Source organism: Apis dorsata, unplaced genomic scaffold (assembly GCF_000469605.1).
Source record: "Apis dorsata unplaced genomic scaffold, Apis dorsata 1.3 scaffold_534, whole genome shotgun sequence".
Lineage (NCBI taxonomy): Eukaryota > Metazoa > Arthropoda > Insecta > Hymenoptera > Apidae > Apis > Apis dorsata.
The window spans coordinates 75,906-98,880 of record NW_006263756.1 but is presented as its reverse complement, the minus strand read 5'-3'; the positions used below and the strand labels follow the sequence as shown (position 1 = coordinate 98,880).

General features: G+C 23.0%; 1 long non-coding RNA gene across 3 annotated transcripts in view; it reads left to right on the top strand.

Annotated features, from left to right (window-relative positions):
• LOC102678179 overlaps positions 1–22,975 on the top strand; it is a 285,716-nt gene that overhangs the window by 191,525 nt on the left and 71,216 nt on the right. The window contains exon 4 of one of the 3 annotated variants that reach the window (XR_004151230.1): positions 6,417–6,851. The exons of the other annotated variants lie outside the window; for them this stretch is intronic. This is a non-coding gene — a long non-coding RNA (uncharacterized LOC102678179). Of the gene's footprint in view, positions 1–6,416; positions 6,852–22,975 lie in introns of those variants that run through there. 3 annotated transcript variants of the gene reach the window in all.

The following is a 22,975-nucleotide window of genomic DNA, read 5'->3' as shown; positions in this document are numbered from 1 at the left end:
TGAGATAAATATCTTGGGATGATATCTATAAATAATTAATTAATTTTTGTAATATACTATATTATATATATAATATTAATACTATATATATAATTATATATTCTTACATAATAAATATTCATATTTGACAATTGAATATTAATTTCTAATTGTTTTATGATTGAAAAATTTGATTTTTCTCAATTATTCCAATCAATTACTCCAAAATTCAAATAAATTTATCTCTCAATTAATTTAAATAATTTTCTATAACTAATTAATTTAATAAATATACAGATATATTTATAAAATATTTATATAATATGTACATAGAAAATCAAAGTAACAGACAAAAACAAATAAATATAAAAAACATAAAATATACAGAAAAATAGGAAATACTTCTACTGAATATCTTTATGAAATAATAAATATTTCTCCTTCTAAAAATATAATAATAACAGTACTCATGAATTAAAAATATGATTTTTCCGATTGCATCGGTTTCGAAACATCCCAACTTATTCAAGTCCCGTAACAAATTAAATTATCGTACAAGCTGCATAACGATTTCAACGATTAATTCTTTTCCATCTTTATGTAAACGCAAATTGAAAGTCAAAATAACGGTCAAGCTTGGCGGAGGAACGAATCATATTTCCGCCGCAAGGGATACGATTCCTTCATCTCCCTATTGCATTCGTAAATGGGCGCGAATACAACACGAAACCACGTGCGCATGCGCATGCGCGGAACGATGTCCCATGTGCATCGAGGAATCCACGAGGGACACGCCGTATATCTGCCAACTCGATCTCTTCCTCCTGTGTCCCACGTCTGTTTTACGTGACTTCGTGCACGCGTGTATTCGCAACTATGAATCTCCCTCGACGATCGTACAAACTTGTGTATATGTCCATGACTTCCTGCTTTGCACCTGACCGTGCCGGGACTAATTAAGAAAACCGTTTATCCGATGCGGTACGTCTGTTCCCTGTCGCGAATGAACAAAATTGAGAATTCGATCGAGAATCGACGATAATGTGGAAGAAGATGTCGCGTGCGAAGACACACGGTTATTTAACAGTTAGGAAATAGGGTAATTTGTAGATAAATGGGCCTTTACAGATTTTTAAATATATTTTTTAAGAATCATTTTGAAAAATTTTTTTTCTTTGTGAATATAATAACAGTTACTACTATTTAATTAAATTCATATGCAATATACATGTGTATATATGTAACGAAGATACAATCACAATTTATATTTAATATATGAATATCTTTTATTATATTGCAATATATGTTTCATTATTCGTGATGCATATTTGGATAGTGATTTATTTTTTATGAAAAAACGAATCGTAAAGGAAGCTTCATATAAAATTTTTTTATATGATTTTGAAAATCTATTGTCTATAAATTGTAAGTTTCGAGTTGTCTAATTTTTTTTGATTCGTTTTTATAAGATTTTATAAAATCAAATATTCTAAAAATAATAATATAAGTTCAAGATAGATATAATAGTTTATGATATGCAGTATCATGATTCGATTTTTTAACAGTTTTTTAACAAAATTTAAAAATTTCTATTTTGTTTCTACATTGATGAATATTTGTATAAAACAATATATTTTTCTTATTTATGAAATCATTCTATAATATTATGATATAAAAATAACAATAATAATAGTATTAAAAAGAAAATAAATTTATGCTTAATAAGATAAAAATAGAAATTCTATATCTTATAGTTGGCGTTAACTCGTTGAAAAAGTAACTAGTTGAAAAAGTAACTAGTTAAAAAATTTCAAAAAAAGTTAAATAATTATTTATTAAAATATTTAAAAAATATATTCGTAGTTATATTATAATTGACCTTTTCATATAATCTCGATATTATTTGCGATTATTAATATATTTTGAACAATAAATTACTAAAGTAACTTATCGAAATAACTTTATTCATAACTATTAAATTATAAATTTTGTAATTATTTGTTGCATATAAGGCATCAGAAGCCAATTATAATATGTTAGTATTTCATTCTTTAAAAATGATTTAGATCAAATATTTCTTTATTATTCAAACTTTCAATAAATTAATTATGTAACTACTTCAATAGTTTAATATTGACTTAATTGTTAATCGAAAATTTAAACAATAAAAAGATTTTTGAACTAGATAATTTTAAATAAATCATTTTCAGAAAATGTAACAATGATTGGTTTCTAAATTTTTCCATATATACAATGAACATATGAAAAAATTTTATTCTTTAAAAGTAATACATTGATAATCACACAGACTATATCAGGATTAATTCATTCTTATTAGAGATAACAAAATTCGATCGTAAAATAAGTTGTTCGATTAAAAAAAAATGGGGAATTTTTTTTTGCCAGTCAACCAAAGGCTCATAATTTCGCGTTTAAATGTAACAAGATTCGATTGGTTTTTCGATTCACGATTCGTTGCGAGTATTATACGACCTTATCGATAGTGCTAATTTATTATCGATTCTTGTTTTATCGTGTTCACTGACATTCACGTGGGCAGTATGAAATGCATACCGGTGCAAAATGGACGCGCGCAGGTGTCACTTTCACGCCTTCTTTGGCAGAGATGCATCCAGCATGCATAGATGCACGCAAAACATGAGAGCGCATCGGGGATCGTGTTACGAGGTGAAGGAATCCAAGATGTGACCGCAATTTCGATTCTATTAACATATTTTTACCACATAGATAAGAAGAAAACGACAAGAAGGGTGTATCAAATTTAATTTATTGCATCGAATCAAATTTCATCGAAATCGAAGTCTGGCATTTCTTTTCGTTTTTCTTTTTTTTTTCTTTTTCTCTTTTTTCATGCAGTTTGATTCTTTCTGATCAATCGTACGTATGATATATATGTATATATATTATGTTTTTATTCCCATAAAAGTTAATTTTAATTTCTAATTGCTGAATTTAGAAGAAATAAATTATTTAAAATAATTTCTGAAAATATTTTTTTACAATTATTAATTTATTACAATTTTATATATTGTACTCATAAATAGAAATTAATTTAATTAAGTCGAACTTATGTAACATAACTATTTTTATTTTTTCAACATAAATTAGATGTAAAATTTTTTTATAATTTCATCTCAAATTTAAAAATTGTCAATTTTTATATTTAAAACATTTCTAATAATTTTTAACAAATTTATTTTATTGATATTTATTTTATTAATTTGATTTTAATTTGATCTGTAATTATTCGAGCTCACCTGTCTGATCTTAAAAAATGATCATGAACTAAATAAAAAGAGCTTAGTCAATGCATTATTTCTTAATCAAAAACATCAATCAAAAACAGCAAAGAATCGATCTATAATGAAGTGAAAAGTTTAAAATAGGAATTCAAATTTTAACAATAAAAATCATTAAAATAATTAATAATTATCTAAATAATAATTTAGAAAATTAAAATAAAATATCAAATATTATAAATATGGAATTACATTTTTGTACGATTTCTTTTTAAAATAAAATATAGGTAAGGGAATTTTTATTTATAAAAATAACATACAAAAATAAATTAATTAAATTAATAATTGTGAAATAAAATAATCATTTTACAAATTATTAAGTAATCCATATCATCCACAGTTTTTACATGTATAAATTAATCTATTCTATGTACATAATGTATAAGTTAGTTTGATCATTATTACAATTCTTTAAGAATATTTTTAAGAAAAATATTATAGATTGTATCATATCATGATTATTCTATTAATATAAGTTCATTCAATATATTATATCATAAAAAAAAATCTTTTATCTTTTTAGTGATTATACATATAATTCAATTTCTAAGAAAATGATACTTTTTAAAATTACAATTTTTTAATTATAAAATCAATGAAATTGGATAATTGTATTGTAATATTAACTACAAACATCTTCGAAACTAAATAATATATCCAGAATTAAGTTCATTTGAAAATGAAAATTCCTAATTGAAAATTCTCCTTATGAATTCCTGTTTATTAGTAATAAAAAAAAAGCACTTCCCTTTATATTTTTTTCACAAAACTATTATACTATTATTTTCTATTTTTCTATAGAATTTTAAATTCTATTGCTTTACCGTTACTTGACATTATTTGTTATTGATTTACATTCCAAGGTTGTTACAATTTTATTATTAGAAAATTAGATCACCGTTAATTTACATTCTCTGATATTTACAAGAGTTCTATTCTAAGGTTCTATTATTAGACAATTATCATAACTACAAATTTATAAGAAAAATAAAATGAAAAGTAAAAATCGAATATAGAAAATTTTCGAAATTAAATCAATGCACAAAATTTAAAAAAATATAAAAAATAAAAAATATAAAAAAAAAATCACAAAAAAAATTGTATTCAAAACACAAAAAGATTGAAACTTTGGAAATTAATCTTTCCCTTTCACAAGGATAAGAAAATTATTCTATGTATGATCCATTATGCCCTATATATAAACTTTAAAAATTAAATATTGAATTAAAATATTATTTTCTTATTAAAATCAAAATTTTCGAATTTTTGAGAACCTCTCCGTAGAAGCTAAACGAAACACGAATAATCGAGTCGTATTATTCATTGCCGAAATCGATCGAATTATGATACACAAAAATATTTCTTCTAAATTGAAAAATCTACAGCTATGCATGGTGAGTTTTCCAATTTAATGAAAGGATAAGATAAAAGGATAAGCAGCGGTTGGTTAGTGTTCCTTTCGGATATAGGAATTGCGAATATCACGCAAATGAAGCTGGCAAGTAGAATGCTCGACGAAGGGGTCGGAATTGAAATTGTTCTCGCTTGCGCGTACTATCCGCTACAAACACGCGTGTGCGAACGTGTGCACGCGTTCAAAGCCAAACACTCGCCGGGATAATTTCCATCGCCTTTTCCTTCCGTAATCAAACCATCCGCGGCTTCTGTGCAATTACGTGGCGAAATTGATTTAAAATCGGATGCCCTCGGATGCAAGAGGGGAGAATCACGTTACAATTTCGTTGAAACGTTGCGGGAAGAACGAAACAGGGAACCGACGGGAATATAATTACCTGGAGGACTCTCGTTTCACTTCTTCTTATTGGTCTTTCGATTTCTGCTCATGTTGTCTCGGATGATAAAATTTGTCAATGTTGATTGTTGAATAATTTTCAATATTATTGTCATTTTTTTTTTAGTATATTGTTTATAGTATAATAAAAATAAGTACAAATATTTCTGCATCAATCGTAGGATATTTATTAATATTTATTTCTTATACAGTCTATTGTAATATTATCTACAGGATATTTTTGGAAAATTAGATTAAAAACAAATATAAAAGTTGTTGTACAAAATGTCAGTTGAAACTTATGTTATTCATTGAAAATGAAATTTAATGCAAACTTAAATTATTGATAATAAATTAATCTTAATTTAATCATATATCATTAAACAATGTTCAATAAATATATTAATATCTTGCATATAGAATATTTCATATAACAAGCTTTAAATAATAGAAAATAGAATTTTGGAATCAAATACAATTCCAAAGATTGCAAATTCGCCTCTATTTTTTTAAAAGAAATTTTAAACTTTTTATACGCCAAGTGATGTACTTTTTATTTTTTATAAAAATATATTAATTTGTATTTATATTGGAAATTCATTAATGAAAAAAATGACAAAATAGTATCTTATATACAATATTACATAATTAAATCTAAAATATGTTTTAAATTAATTAATATTCAAATATCTTAATACTCCTTTATAAAGTATAATATATAATAAAATAATGTTTTGAATGACATGTAAAAAAAATTGTATAGTCTTATTTAAAAAAAAAAAAAAAGATAATTTGAAATCTTAAAACATTTCTATTATCTATAATACATATTAATACAAAATAAAAAAAAAAAATTTTTTAAATGACATGAAAAAAAAATTGTATAGTCTTATTTAAAAAAAAAAAAAAAGATAATTTGAAATCTTAAAACATTTCTATTATCTATAATACATATTAATACAATATAATAAACATAAATCTGAAATAACCGAACAAAACTTAATATAATTTTGATACGCACGAATATCATTCAATATCATTTAATTTTATCCTATGAAATTTTATTTTACCGTTTAAAGACTAATAAACTTTATCAAATTATATAAAACACTTTATATGTAATATTGTCTCAACATGCAACAAATTGTTAAACAAGCAAAAAAAAAAAAAATATAATAAAATCTGTTTGTCGAATTTAAAAAAAAAAAATTAAATTTAAAAATCTAATATATATATATAAATAATTCAAACATTATAATATAATAAAAACATACCAAAAAAAAAATCTCCAAAAACACTACCAAAGATTTCGATCGATATTTCAGATGATTTAACTCGTTTACCATCGAACAAATCTCTTTGAACGGGGAATGCAATTACGACGTGATGAAGTTGCCTTTGTAGAAACATGTATCGACAACATGGTGCACGACAACGGGTATCCATCGTCTAGCGGGCCCACGTGAACGACACCACAGTGGATTTCTGTCGCGAGCCGTGAGTTCGCGTTGCATCGTGGCGGAAGATTTATTAGCATCGGTGAAAATGCTAATAAATTTCTCGCGGATCTCATCGCTGCGTTAAACGCTTCGCTTATTCATCATTGATGAAATTCATTGACGTAATGGTAAATAAATAGAATCTTGCGTTTCGAAAAGAATAAATTAAATAAAAGAGTTTATCAATGGAATGGATAATCGATGATAAAAATTAAATTGAATTAAAATTAGTATTAATATTCGTGTTTATACACGGAAGATGATTGAAAAAAAATGTTGAATTAAAAATCTATTAAAAAAGAAATTTATGATTATGAAATTTATTGATTATGTAGTAAGAAATCTCATCATTTTTCAACTTTTATTCATTGCATTTTTTTTTCATTATATTCATATAAGTATTTATGTTTGGCATATTTAATTTTATTAAGACAACAGAAGTTCCATTAATTATCATTCTATTAATTAAGCTTCATCTTCAGAAATAATAATAATAATATAATGAAAGAAAAATTATTTAAAAGAATTCAATTTTTATTTTTAGCTTCCAAGATTTAGAAGAATTATTTCAAACATATTAATCATCATACTATATTCTATGAGGGTCGACTGAAAAGTAATATATATTCATTTATACCTTTTTTGAACAAAATCGAAAGTATAATTTATTAATTTCAAAATTGTATGTTTATTTTTTAACATAATTCATATTTATAAATCACAGATTTTTTTTATTCCATTACTGAAATGTTCTCATTTCTCGAATTCTGAATTCAAATTTCATCATTTCATTGTTCATAATCAAATGAAGACCTTTAAAGTTTTTTCTAAAATATATAAAAAAATTTGAAAATATAAAATGTAGACGAGTATAAATTTAAATTAGAATTGATTTAATTTCTTTAATTTCTTTGATGCATTTTTGATGAAGAATAAATAATGTACAATTAAGACTGATATGGCATAATATGGCATATTTATCAATCTCCATTATTAAAAATATTATTAACTACAAATGATTAAAATAAATAAAATAATATTTTGCACATTTATAAAGAAAGAATATTCATTTTGATACAAACCTCTCTACGTTTCTTTTTATTTCAGAATTGTATATAATTTCTTTTCAATTGTCTCATGTATATGATTGTTACTAAATAATTGATATATTTTTACAAATTAAAATTTTTAATTAAAAATTTAAAAGATCAAAAGATATACTGATAATATAATCTTTATGCGAATAATTATATAGAGAATTCACAAAGGCTTATAATTGATTAAAGTTAATCCATAAAATGATAATAGAATAATAACTATAATTTCAATTCAAATTCACCACTATAATATTTAATTTTATATCCTACGTTGAATTACGATAGCCCAGAGAATATAATACTAAAATAGTAACAGGTCTCTTGAGCCCTTCGAGGCACGAGACACATATTGAATGTTAAATCTATTCTGTATCTCACTGGTGGTAACAAACCTATGAATATATCATTTTGGATCTCCAAAATCTGTGTTTATCGTCGAAATAGTTGAGAATCCGAATATCCATATAAATGCATAATTGCAAAATGTAACATTGATCTTCTAACGTAAGTTTCGCCTTTAATGAATTAATCCCTCCTTTTGTCTACATTGTATCGCGGATTGCATCTAGGGTTGTTCATCAAATATAGGGAGGAGCAAGAGCGCAACGCCTACCTTTGTTTGTGGCAGCCAGGGAGAAATAGATCTCTCGTAGAAAGGCGATGACCGTGCTTGAACACGGATAGAAACCACGGTTCCCTTGTTTTCCAATTAGAGAACCGGTACGATAGTGTGTAGAACAACGGAAGACTGATTACGGATACATGAAAGAACTAGTTTTCCCTGCTAGAATTGCGGGGAAAAATTTTTCCTACAATGTCGATCGTTAACGAATGGAGAAAAAAAATTGCGAGAATGAAGAAAATTTACGGTCGTAAAGTGTTGCAGAGTACCTGTTGCTGTGTATTCCGATATTCACTTTCACAGTTATGTACGCGAGTTTAAAATAATAATATTTCTGTCTGCTTTTATTATTTTTTAGTATATTTGAAGTATAATTTAATGTTTTTTCTACTAATGGAAATTTTGTTGAAATGTTTAAAAAAAAAAAAGACAATGGAAATGAAAAGGAAAATGTTGAAATTAAGCTGGAATTTATAGATTTTATATGATATTATATAAAGCGAAGAATTAATTAATACGCACGAAAAAGACTTTCTCTTAATAAATATTACATCCTAGATACTATGTTGTTTGCTTATTACAAAATGAGGTTATGTTTCATCAAATTGCACCAAGAAAACTTGATCTTTTTTCATATGATCCAATGAACCAAATTTAGAATTAATTTTAATTAGCTACTAAATTGTTTAAAAAAACGAAAATATTAAATTTATTTCAAAATTAATTGTTTTCCAATAATTTAAATATATTTTTCATATGGAAAGCAAAAATATTTTTTCTGAAACTCCATTTGTTGTGTATTTTTTAAATTTTTTTATAAGAAAAGTCACATTAATTAAACTGAACATTATAAATTTAGAAAATTGTTTTCGACATTAAAGAAATAAATTTTTTAAACTTTAAAATATAATAATAATTAAATTAAAATTTATTTTAAAAAATAATTATCTTCAATTTGGTAATTAAAATTTATCAAAGATATCTAATCTTAACTTAACCTAAAAACAATAATCAATCGAATATAATTATCAATACAAATATGCTATTTGTTTGATATTTATATATTTTCATAAAAAAATGAAAAAAAATGAAAATGAATACGAAAATTAATTATCAGACAGACTGGTGTGAACAAAATTACGATGTGTAAATACATTTGCCGGATGGATTATGTTGGTTTAAATTATTACGTCAGCTGGCAACCCGGATGATCACATTGATCATTCTCGTCAGCAACACGCTTCCGTCACTAATGGAATTCGCTGACCTCGTTCGAGTGACTGACTTATCTATTGCTGGATCTGTTATGTTGGCGGGGAGCAACGATCGATTGCTAAGGATATTCGGAGTTCGAGTTAGAGTGTAGATAGCGTATTAAGAGTGTGTAGATTAGGTGATTAAAGAGAATTTGTAGATTCAGAAATTAATTAATATTGAAATCAATCGAATTGAGCATGATTCTTGAATATTAAATCATTAATATATATTATATCATAAAGTTATACCGCTGCATTAAAACATAATTGAATTCTGTAATTAATAATTATAATGTTAGGTTGAAATGAGATCTTAGAAAGAATTGAAGTTATAAAAAAAATATTTTTATAAAAGTTGGTGTAAATATAATATATATATGTATACATATGTATATATTAATAATATTATGTATACATATATATATATATTAATAATCTTTTGGAAAATGGACGCATCATATAAAAATAACTTTTATTTTTTAAATGGAATTATATACTTTTTTAATTCATGCAACTCGTTATTAAGTATCAAAAAATTATTAGTTTAAAAAATATCGAAGTTTGTAAAGATAAAGATAGCATGTAAAGATAAAGAAAGCATGAGATAAACATTATTTTTCACAATTCATAATCCATTGTGAAGAATATATAATATTTTGATTATTAAATTGATTTTTCAACATAAATAATTTTTTTATAAGAAATACAAGGAATATATACTGCATTGATTAATACATTAAAGATTATACAATTTCATTTTTAAAAAATGAACGGATATAAGTGTATATAATATTTATTTGATATTTATATTCATCTTTTTATATCAAATAACTTTTATAATAAAAACATTTTTATTACTTTAATCTCTTGTGAAATATTCCACTCATTTTCATTTAAATGTAAAAAACATTTCATACCTTAGATAATAACAAATAAACGTATAATTATAATTTTGAAGTGCATAAATGAAGAAAAATTCATTTACATTTACTCTCAAAAAAGCAATATGAAAAGAATGAAATATAATATATTTATTACAATATTCATATTTCTATTATAATATTTTTCTCCCAACAAGATAATTTTCTCTTTCCATTTTCTTTTTTCATAAAATCTCAATTTGTTTAAGAACAAATAATATTTATAAAAAAACAACAAATTATTATTTTATTAATAAATAATAAAATCATAAAGAATCACTTTACACTTTGATTAGATTATTTTAAAATCTAACTTTTTCATTTCAAATAAAAGAAATATTTTTATTGTTTTAATGTTTTTTAATGTAAATTAATTTTTTACTCATTCTTACTCATACAAAGAGTAAAATAAGATCATAAAAAATCTACATTACATACTAAGGATTAAGTTAAGTTAGAATCTAATCTTTTCACTCTAAACAAAAGGAATTATAAATTTTTATTTAATTTTTCGAAATTCATTTTTCATTTATTCTAAAAAAATGAAAAAAGAAACACAAATCTAAAGATTCTTTCATTTGTGAAAAAATTCTGGCTGCGTCTGGAGTTCCACACGAGTGCACGTGTGCACCAGGGTCGGCGAGAAATTAAAAAGCAGCCAACAGGGAGAGTAAAATGAAGCCAGCCCTGGGGGTCGTACCCTTGCCAAGTATCTTCTTCTTGCTTTCTTACATTTTCCCACATTTTTCACATGTTTCATGCAAACAATACGGTTAAACACGTTCCATATTGCGTGAAGTAATCAAATTGATGCATGTATAGAAAAAAAGTTTACTTTTTATACTCTTCTTTTATGTTTAAAATAATATCTGAAATTGAATAAAATTAAATAATGTATGAGAATTTAATTAAATCTTACCATATTTGTTATTTGTTATTTTAATATAAGTTACTATTTACTAATATAATTTAGATTAAAAATAAAAATCAATTATTTTTGATATTCATTTTATACATATTGATAGATATATTCGATTTCCATTGATTTAATTCATTATTTTTATTTTATTCCTCTTTTTATCGATCGATAAAAAAATATGAAATGTAATTTATTGCAAAATAAAAACTATTATATATTATACAATATTCATTATGTGCACATAATACACATTATATAGAAATAAAAATATTAATCTTAATTTTATATTTAATATAGAATATTTAAATCAGGTATATTTTGTTTTGTCTAATTTTTGTTTTTATATAGACAAAAGTAAAAATTTTTAATTGAAATTTGATAAATACAATCTCTCTATCTTCCTTCATCTAATGAAAATCTAAATTGCTAATGTGTTAGTAAATAAATTTTAACCAATATTTTTATATCAATTTTTGTGCTTTATTTGATCTCTAAAAAAATATTCCATGATATGAATATAATAGTAATATCTTATATATAATGTACCTCAATAAAATATTTTTTAATTCAATATTTTTAAAAATAATCGAAAATTATATAATTATCCCTCATGATTAATTTTTATTTTTTAATTATTTTATATTATTTTACATATTCAAATAATACTTATATATATATATATAAATATATATATTAAAATAAAATTTTCAATTGCAATTTAAACTTATTAAATCGATCAATTTGAATTTACTTTTACATTAAAATTTTATATTTCAAAGAATCAATGAATTTATGTATTTTTTATTACATTGATCTTACTTTTTACTCTCTTGTAAAATCTATTGACAAACTTTGCCACGAAAATACATTTTATGCAGGAATACAAAGCAAAATCTAAAATATCTTGTATAACAATGTATGTAACCATTATCGAGAAAAAATCAAAAAAATGATGATTATCAGTTCACAAAAACACAAAAACAATGTAAGAGTAATTTACTACCATTATCCTACCTACCCTAATATTGCACTCGCTGATAAAAAGCTGTTGGAACAGGTTGAAAGGGATCCAGTTATGGCTGAAGGACCAAATTGTCCTCCAGCGAAGTTAAGTTAACTTTTTTGCTGGATTTTGCAACGAGCTGAAAACGCGTTGTGTATTTGCCCGAGAGCATTTCGGGGTGTTAAAGATGTTGAAAGCGGCTACGAAAAGCGGATGTAGAGAGGTGACGAGGGGATCAAAGGGACGAGAAATGTGTTGAAACTGAAAAGGATGTATAAAGTGGTGTTTGGATTGGAAGGTTCAGCTTGTTCCGTCTTGTTTGGATTTTTCTTGCAACTCGAGTTGAATGAAGTTTGATTATGGACAGAATTTCGATACAGTTTATTAATCATATTTTTCATCCATTTAAGAAAAGTGAATAATGAACAAAAAATTCGTTTTTCATTAATTTATATGTTGTCAAGTAAAAGTCCAAATAAATTTAACCAATAAAAGAAAAGAATAGGAATATTAGAAAATTATTATTTTAAAATTATCATCATTTAAAAAGTTTCGAAATAAATAAAGAATTTAAACGAATAATTTTAGGAAATTGTAAAATAAAATTTTTATGTGAAAATGTTACATAAATATAATTTTTAAGAACATAAATCTTAAGAAATTTGCGAATCTTTTATTTTTTTTTTAAATTAAAATAAAATCGAAAATGTAGAAATCCAAATATAAAATGAAGTAGTGTAATTTAAAGAAATTTTGAAACTTTATAAAATATAAATAAACATTTTAATGACGTAAAAATATAAAAACATTATAAAATAATTTATTTTATTTTACAATAATTATATATGTAAATTTAATTTTGTAAAATTTATTTTATATATAATCACAATATATTCATAATAAATATATGCATTAAATATATCATTTCAAATTCCAGATTTAAGTTTTCATTTTCTTTTTTTGTTTTTTTTTTTTTTGCATTTGAACACGTGATTGAAACTTATTATAATAATAAAAAATAACTTACATTTTTAATTCTATTTTAATTCTTATCGTTATATCCCAATCAAAGACATAATAATATTTCAAATATCTTTTAATATTGAAAAAATACTATTATAAAAAAATTTTGAAAATGATTAAATTTTATTAATAAATTAAATTTTAATATATATAATATATTATAATATAATTAAATGATTAAATTTTAATCATTGTTAATGATTATAACTACTATATACTATAGATAAAAATTTTGGTGTCCTATTTCATATTTTTTTTCTCTAATTTTAACAAAAATGTAACTAAATATAAAAGAAATAAACAAATTGTAAGTTTGCTCAATCTCATAACAACATTTACAGTATAACAAGTTATACAGGATGAAGTTTTGGACGAAGTAAGTAGAAGATGTAATTTTCTAGATATTAAAACAAGCATAGAAGTTGCTTATGCAAGAAAATTCATTGAACCTAATTTTTCGAGTTATAAACAATTTAATTTTACATTAAATGAAATGAAATGATAGTAGTATAAAATGACTCTATATCCATCACATTTTATCTCCATTTCATATCATCTTGTGCAAAATTAAATTATATAATTTGTAACTTATATATTTGAATTATATATTTGAAATAAATTTCAACGAACATTTTTTCATCACATCAATTTCTTTATTTATATCAATTTCTTTATTTCAATTTTTAAAATTAATCTTTAAATTTTTTTATCTTTTACAATCCAATTAAAAATTAATCACAATTTTCAATATTTTTCATATTTTTAATATGGCATTTAATAACTAAGTTTTATTAATTATTAGTACACATATATAATATAATCAGAAGAGACTTCATGTGGGAAATACAGATACATGAACATAACATGAACAAACAAATCAAAAATTCGGAATAAATATTTTTCATTTAGAAATTAGTTTTCGAGAAAATTGAATGTATATTGATTGTACGATTTCTTAATCGTATATATTTAATTTTAATTTTTTCAAAAACAAGAATTTAAGTGATAAAATTTTTTGCTAATTTTTATATAAAGAATAATCATTTATCAATAATTCATTCATATTTATTGGAAAATTAATCAATTTAATTTATATTTGAAAAATTTTCAAATTTAAATCATTCAAAAATGAAATCTTAAATGAAAAATATTTATTTATATTTTCAATTAATTTTTTCAGAATCGTTTTTCACTATATTTCCTACATTTCCTGATTCATTCTAAATACACATGTAATTTATATTTTCTTATTTTGCATAAATTATATTATATTGCTTATATTTTTTTTTCTCCTATATCTTCTACTTTATTATATTTTATTTTTGGATAATTTTAATTTTTTTTAAATATTTACTAATATTTTAACCAAAATTTTTTTTCTTTAAATATGATGATTTATTTATTATACAAGTATTTTAAATAAACTTCAGACAATCTCAATTTGCATTCATAAAAAAAAAATTTTTTAGTTATGAAAATAGTAAAAAATATAGTAAAATAATAAGATATTATATATCATAATATATAAATTATTAATATGTATTTGTAAAACATATTAATGTTTAATAAAATTTGCAATTAAATTTCATTTAGATTTTTAAATTTTACTAAAAATACGAAAAATATTAAAAATTGTGAATGATCTTAATTTTTTGAATAATTTATTAATCAACTATGAGTTTAAATATAGAAGAATTCCAAACCTCTTAAAATTTTAATTCTTAGCAAAATAGATACTATCAAATAAGATACTATCAAAATAGATACTAAAATAAATCATTCTAAATTTCTACTTTTAAGAACTTCGAATTCAACTTCCGAATTTAAAAATATTTAAAAGTGTCGAAAATTATGAATGATCCTAAACTAGGAACTATATTTCACTCGAACAATCATTCAATTAAAAAATATTCAATAAGCTTCTACAAAAATCTCTCGATATGCGCCTCCTTTCTTAATAAATTCTCGCGACAAAAAAATGAATTCCTTCCGATAAAATAATTTCTTGACTCTGTAATAAAACCCTCCAACCTTTATTCTCTTATTTTCCTTACATCGTATATTCTTCCCTCCCCCTTCGTTCGACAATTCTTTCATCCCTTTCACCGTACAAAATTTCAAAATTCGTTCCACCAGACGATCTCATCGAGCGTGGAAAATTTCTCAAGGTCGATTCGCCGGAGAACGCTGTGTCGAACGGCCGTTTTACTTTTCATCGACCGGATGGAAAGACGAAAGAGTGCTCGTTTCCGGAGGAAAGGAGCGATCCTCGACTCTCCTCCACCGCGGCCTAGACGCGACTGTCTCGATATTACAAAAGTTCGTCTAGACTGGATCGCGCTACGAGCAGAAAAGCAGGCGCCTCCTTTTCTTACGGCGAAAGATTGCGACGTGGTTCGAGGATAATTTGCGAGAAGCCGTCGGGCTGCCACCGTTGAAAAGCTATTTTTCCGGGATCCTAGTCGCCGAATAGACGTCGGCGATAGTTTCTTCGGGGCATTGAACGTGCTACGGTTGTTTTTTTTTTTTCTTTTTTTTTAACTTAAATAGATTCAATATAAAAAAAGGAATAAGGATGAATTTGGAGAAATCCTGAGAATATTAATAGGAGAATCTGAGAATAATAAAGAAAGTAAGAAATTTTCGTTTCATATCTCGAAAACGAAAACAGTTATAGGAATGAAACAAAAAAGAATGAAAGTGCTATTAGTTTAACTAAAATATTTGATTTAGTTTTAATTATCAACTCGTTTGATCGCATCAATTCACATCATTTGTTTTCATCGTTATAAGAAGTTCTCGCTAAAGTCACCTTATCACTCTACACGAACAGTTCGAATCTTTGCCGAATAACGAGTGGTATAATTATTAAAATTTTTGCTTTAATTCGTTCCAATTAACGAAAAAAAAAAAAAAAAATGAAAGAGTTATATTTTAGTGAGTCTTATAGCAAATATATAGTAGACAACAACTTTTTGTCCAAATTGTTCTGACCAAGCTCAGCTTTGTATATATATAAAATGCTTTAAAGTATATTTACACTCTAAATAATTTTTTTGATAAATCATTTTTATATTACTTTTATAATAATAGTTTAATAATAGTTTAACTATACCCTGTAGAATATCTTTCCAAAATACTTAAGAAGATCCTTCTTAAGTAAGTAGTCAAATAAGCGTCCAAATATGGGTCAATCAGTCAATGTACTAAAAAAGTTTTGCAACGATAATCAAATAAAATCATTAACATATTAATTACCATATGATGGATTGGGGAAAAATTTTGAATGATTTGAAAAAATTTAAAAATTAATATTTCGAGTAAAACATAGTTAAAAATAGTTACAAAAATTTATTTTTCGAATTGTATTATATTGATCAATTTGAAATAATTATTTATTTTCGTATTAACTTCTTTTTTCTTTGTAATAATAAAAATATTACAATCTATCGATTCTTATAGAAAATTATAATATCATGTTATTATAGTATAAAATAAGTATAATAAAATATATATATAATATAATTTATTTTAATATATAACTTTATTAGATATAATATTTTATAATATTTGAATCTATTATGTAGATTTAATATATAATACTTTTTTAATCTTTCAAAATCTAAAAAGAATTAGTATGAAAAAGAATTAGTATAGTATTGGTTAATTGTTCATTGCAAACATTTATTGCATTTCGAAATTTTTTTTTTTCATTTTAATTGAAGTGCTATTTGAAATTATTTAATATTTTGTATATATAGAAAAATATATTTCAATTATATTTTTTTCAATACGAATTTGAAATAAATATTTGAAATAAATATTTCTTATTCTAATAAAATATTATTGCATGTTCTTTATTTCCGTACATGAATAAAATTCTCTCTATCATGTAACTATGATACGTTCCATAATTATATTTATATTATTTATTATTTATATTTATTATTTATATTACTTACTAATAAAAATTAAGAAACTAATCATTCACAAATTTCTTTAAATTTTTTAAAATTTTTTACTTTATCTTTATTCATTATCTTATGCAAATATATATTCAGAAAAAATTTATTGCTTATTAATATATAAACTGTTATACACTAAATTTCCCTATATTATTTTTAGTTCCAATTCTATTTATTTCAAAAAATGAGAAATGTAAATAAATTCGTAAATAATTTATTCTTAATTTTTGTTAATAAGTATATCATATAGAATGAAATGAGCATTTGAAATTAGCAACAATAGAATAATTATTTTTTAAAAGTTATTCCTAAATAAAATGACATTATTTAATTTTCTGTCCGAAATTTTTTCCAAATAATCGAAATACAAAGGAATTTAGCAAACGTAAAAGGAAAATTATAAGTTAATTAAATTGTATTTATATTTTCTATAGACTTTGCTTACATTCTTTATTATATAATAAAAAATAATATTTGAAATGATCAATGTTGTAGATTTAAAAGTATGAAATTTTATTTGAAATAATTATTATATCTTTAAAAAATTATTATTTCAATTATTAATTTTAATTCATATATTTCAAATATATATTTTCAATATGTAATTATACTTGTATAACTATATATATATAATTCTATATGTATAAATTATTATTTATTTAAATTCGAAAAATTATATTGAAATCTTTTATGAGATACTATACGAGTTCAAAAAGTTCATGCTTAATTTCCCATAAAAGAAACTTTTGATGCAAAAGCGTTTTTGTGATATTGATACAACTCCTGACATCTGTATCTATATATTTTATATATTACTTGTATTTATTGTATATATAGATTATATTATATAAGTGATATTATTTATTAGTATATTATGTAGATTAGATTGATGATTTTATAATCAATTAAATAATTTGCATTTTAATATATTCATTTCATTGTGCAAAAGCCCGATAATATAGTACACTCATTACTGCTTATTCATAAATTTTTAATCAAAAATAACACAGTTTATACCACATCTATTATATTTATTGGTTCGCGAAAATATCCGCGAATATTTCTTTATTTTTTGATGAAATGTTAATCAACAATTTTTTATTTTTAATTAAACTTTGTTAGTATGTAGAGTCATATATATGAATAAATTTTTTTTTTAACAAATACATCATATATTTAAAGAGGTAAAATTGGTGTTCAAAATTTTAAAGCATTTTGCGTTTTTTAAATATAACTTTGTAATGATGAGACATCGAGCAAAATTTTAAATTGCAAAATGCTCATCATTCCATTAGGAAGGAAATTGCCAGGCAAAATTATATTCAAAAAATAAAAAAGTGTTGAAACTTTTGGGATTGGTGATTTCATTACTTTAAAATTTCATTAACTTTCGTTGACAAATAAATTGCTCAATGTATAATTTATGCTCCATATACATACAAACTTTCTTTCTTCAGAATTATAATGAATTTCCTTAAGATAATGTTTCAAACATCTTTTTCAACGATTTCCTGTGATTTTCTGTTCTCAAAAATAAATAAAACCAGAACCACGATTTTCAAATCGATCATCAAAAGAAGAAATAAAACGAAAGAATCATCGATAATCATATCACAAAGCATACAGTGTCCAATGTTTTCGAATGAATGAAAATTCCAGGAACTTTATTTTTATTCACACTTCCTTATATTTTTACCAGCATCTCGATTTCCTCTGGACTCGATCAAAGTCCCGAAGACCTATCTAAAACAGATACAAAGAGGTCAAAGGACTCGATAAAATCGGTAGCCGGAAGAGAAATCGGAGTCTGACGCGTTTGTCAGATAAATCGTGGGTGATACGTTGCTCTCTATTCGAAGAAATACGGTCGGAAACCGACTAGGATACACTCTTCGTTTCCGGTGCATTTCGCGGTCGACGATAACGTTTGCGGGTAAACTTGAATTGGCTGGTTTCCTCTTCCTCACGCTCCTCTGCCTCCTCTTTCTTCTTTTTTGTCTTTATTTTCTCGCATACGTCGAACTGTGACAACGATATCAGCCGATTGAATTCCACGGAACTTCTCGCCAGTGGCGATAAATTTCGCACGAGAGAGAGAGAAATAGGGGATGGAAGAGAGGGAGAAGATGCGCGTGAAAATGGATGGAAAGGGAAACGGTAGCAAAGGAAACATGGACAACTGCCCCATGGGCTCGATCATGACCTCTTTCGATTCACGCGAGCGTATTTTTCATTCATGAATAGGTGAATAGATTCCACTTTCTCCGTTAAAACGATGCTACGAATCGTATGCCCGATGTAGAAAGAAAATAATTGAGAGTAGTAAAAATGTAAAATAATAACGCATGATATTACGAATTTTTTTTTTTAAGTAAAATAATCTTTGATATTTATCATTTAATTGTTTAAATTATTTAAAGAATTTCTGTTTGAAATTGTATTTAATTATATTTTTTTATTTTATTGAATATAAGAAATTATATCAAATATAAAAAAATATCAAAATATCAAATATATGAAATTATACCATATAAATATTGTTTAATAATTATAGTTATAGATATATAAAATTATATATATATATTAAAAATATTTATTTGAAACAGACGAATTGAATATAATTAATTAAGATAATAATTTTTTAAAGATATATTAAAAATAATTATTTTAAATAGCATATATAATGCTTTTAAATTTATACTGATCGTTTTAAATATTATTCTTCATCGTTAATTTGTTTAATAAGAAAAAATAAATACGTATTTAATTAATTTATAATCTTCGTTTTATATTTGCTAAATATTTATGTATTTTAGTTATTTATATTTAGTTCATTTATATTTATGTTGGGATCTATTATGATTTATTTACTTTTTTCTATTTATATATCTTTTTATATTAAATGTAAAAAATATTTAACAAATAATTTTTAAGAATTTCTGAAAATTAAACATTATACATTCGTATATTTGAATAACAAAATTGAAAAATTTGCAATTGAAGTGAAATTAAAAGTTTTATATTGAGTTTGGATTGAAATCATCTATTTTAAATTTTAATTATAATTATGAGATTAAAAAAATTTGCTAATGCTAAATTAAGAAAATATAATGGCTCGAAGTAAAAACAAAAATTTATTTTTTAATCATTGTTAATGTTATTGACTCGAGATTGTGAATGTTAATACATCTATGTGTACACATTAGCAATAATATTTAGATAAAAAAGAATTTTTATATTCAATGCTGTCTTACACTTAATAATCTCTTTGATTCTATAATTAATTGAAATGAATGAATATTCTAATCTGAATATTCTTAAAATATATAATATTCAATAAAATATATAACATAAAATTCAAGACAATTAAATAACCGTGATAAAATTCATATTATATATTGAATTCATATTATATATACATGAATATATATATATATATTCATAAATTCATATACTAAAAATGATAAAAAATTTTGAAATTAAATTCTTTTTTCCTTTTTTTAATTTCTGTTTCATATTTTCTTTTTTATATTTTGTATAAGTTATACAAATGAATTAAGATAGAATGATTTATCATTTTAGAGAAATATTTTGAAGAATCTCCTTTAATTTTATTAATTCTCCTAAAATTTTATATTTGTTTTACATACGCATAAGTTATTGTATATGAAATATCTGATTACATAAAACTATTTGGAATTTAATAATTAATGTACTATTGAATAATATTAATTAATGTACTATTGAATAATATTTAATATATCAATTATAATATTTGATGATCAATTTAAAACTCGAAGAATACAATTTGAATAATATTTTCTCATCAATTTTTTTTATTATAAAAAAAATTATATAGTTTAACGAATTATGTTTCAAATTCTGATATTTTTCTTAAATAGATATTTTTTTTAGATAAATATAAAATTCAACATAATATGTAACAAACAAATTGCAATTAATAAAATTACATTAAAAAATAAATAATCTGTCTCCTTAAACATTTACTTGTCATAATAATAATAAAATTAAATAAATATTAAAAATAAAAAATGAGTAAAATATATACTAATAAATAATAATTTAAAAATTTTAATTTTAATTTTAATTTTCTAATAAGAATATAAGAATAAAGTCATGGAATCAAATTTTGACTTATATTATTTTTATAAAAGTTATAAATATTAAAAAATAAGAAATATACAAAAACTATTAGAATTCATAAAACAAAATATAAACAAGATAAAACGTAAAAGATTTTAAAAGCACTTTAAATATAGAAACAAAAAGCAACTCAAGAATATATTTTCTGAAGTAAAAGTATCTTACATCTTGAAATACATCATACAATACAATACACAATTTTATTCCATCAAACGATAGATACTTCTTATAATAGAACTAAAATAATAGAACTAATAATGTTGTTATTCTTAATTTATTTTTCTAATAGAATTTTTCTAATTCCATTTGCACCATAAATTATAAAATTACATTTTATATATTCAAAATATCAAAATATGATGAAAATTTTTAGAAATTTTTATCAAAATCAAACAATCTTCCATTTTCAAATTAAATGAATTTCTTGAAAGATAATATATGAAGACTTTTGTGACTGACTATACATTCAAAACAATTATCGTTTAAAAATTAAAAATATCAAAATCATTTTCGTTCAGATTCGTTCGAATTATAGAATATTCTTTAAAATTGACAAACTCTACATATTTTTACATTTTATTTTTAACGAAATAGAAACAATCCTCTCGAGAAAGATAATACATAGAGAGTATTTGCTGTGAATTGCATAGATAGCCAGTGGGAAGCAATGTAACAATACAATTTCCATGTACAATAATCGTATTCCGATATAGCAGCTACTTCTTGCTGCTTATGCATAATGTTCACCGGAAATGAAAACACTATCCCCACGTTCTTTCCATAGTCTGCACATTACCCGTTTCGCGATAAGTACATACTTTGAGGCTGTTCATCATTTTTCTTTTTTTTTTTTCTTTGCCTCTCATCGCTGGCAAGTGTTATTTCATTATATACAGAATGTACTGAAAATCATAACATAAATCGAAAAGGGAATGATTTTTCGCAGTAAAAATTAAATTAAAAAAATATAGAATAACAAATTTTGAATTAGATTTTATTTTATATATATATGGAAAATATTAATAATAAATGAATTGTGCTATTTCTTAGACGAAAAATGTTTTCTTAATTATTTAAACAATTAGTGATTTTTTACAATTTAAAAAATCAAAGTGAAAGAAGTAAATTTTATCTGAAATTTTTTTTCAGTTATCTATTATAATTAAAAATCGAAATAAATTTTGAAGTTGGGCAATAAAAAAAATAATGTACTATATATATATTGTACATGTATATGCTATATATATTCTTAAAGTTTCATTATTTTTTGATTTTAGAATATTTTTCTTATAAATGACATCAAATACATATATTTAGAATTAATTATGTTCACTAAAAATTTTTCAAATTAAGAATTGTTCAACGAATTAAAAAAAAATAATAATAATACGAAATAATAATAATATGTTGTGAGTC